The 1,403-nt window shown below is 32.7% G+C and overlaps 1 pseudogene; it reads right to left on the reverse strand.

Annotated features, from left to right (window-relative positions):
• Positions 891-1,136, reverse strand: LOC109228281 (annotated as a pseudogene).

The raw sequence follows: 1,403 nt of genomic DNA on the forward strand, positions 1-1,403 counted from the left end.
GTAGTTGTATACTTTTATTTCATAGTAATATATATTTTTTTATTCTTTATCAAAATTCACATATATCAACTATAAAGTATGAAAAAAGAGAAATTTTCATAAAGCACTATCTTTTAGTGGTAATTAGCTATCTATAGATATCATTTGCTATATTACGGATTGTAGATACATTTTCTGTTGTTATAAGATGTATTAGATGTATTTAAGCTACTGTATTCATGAATACAATAGCAAAAGTAGGCGTGAATCAGGGAAGTCCGGCTAATCACTTGTTGTATTCGAGTGTATTCGACTGTATTCATGGCGTGAAACATGGGATTACAGCTGTACGGCTTACTGTATTCAACTGTATTCACGGCGTGAAACAGGGGATTACACTGTTTTTAAACGGAAAGTGTATCAATTAACATAATAGACTCCTAATATAACTCAACAAACCCAATTATAACACACAAAATTTGTATTTCCGGTTGTAAAAAAAAATTCTCAACTGAAAAATACCCCAAAAATATAGCAATCTTCAGAGAAATTATATAATACATCTGAATACATAAATTATATTAAGTAAAAAAACATATGAATACATTCATGGCATATAGCGAGACAGTGAATACAATGAAATACATATAATACAGCGGGATATATTGAAATACAATGAAAAAAAAGACAGTGAATACAATGAAATACACGGAATACAACGAGATGCATTGAATTACAATGAAAAAAAAAAGACAATGAATACAATGAAATACATGAAAATATAGCGTGATACGTTGAAAATATATTGAAATATATTAACAGAAAATCAAGTTGCTCAGCCCCAAACTCCGCCGTCTTTGTTCAAGAACAAACCCTAATTTCCGCCTTGTTGCCAATTAGTCCTTCCATCTTCAAAGATCTTGCACGCTCAAACTTGGAGGAAGTGACTGCTTCAACTTGTCGGCCTTCTCAAAGTCGGACACATAGAGTGTGTAGAGGTACTTGGAGCAGCGAACCTTGAATTTGACCATATCCTTATTCTTCTTGATCTTGACAGATCGTGCATCCTTCCTTCTTGCCGTGAGAAGGAAATCCTTGATTTCGTGGATTTGCTTCGGCATGATTGGGTCTTCGGGTTAGGGTTTGTTGTTGTTGTGTTGCTGGTTGCTGGATTTTGAAGGATTGATTAAAGTGAATCAAAGAGAAGATACCGTTAGAAGGAGGAGGAGAGCGGAAATTTTAATGGGACGAGGGAAGAGAATGACATGTATCAAAGTAGAGAGAAAAAGAAAATAGTGTAACTAAATAGCATATTTAGTGGCTTAGGGGTAGGAGGTAACCAAAATTAGATATTTTGCTATAAACATTAAAAGATATCTATAGAATATAATTTTTTAAAATGGTATTTATTTAAAATAAATAAG

Source organism: Nicotiana attenuata, chromosome 6, assembly GCF_001879085.1.
Source record: "Nicotiana attenuata strain UT chromosome 6, NIATTr2, whole genome shotgun sequence".
In the NCBI taxonomy this organism is placed as follows: Eukaryota; Viridiplantae; Streptophyta; class Magnoliopsida; order Solanales; family Solanaceae; genus Nicotiana; species Nicotiana attenuata.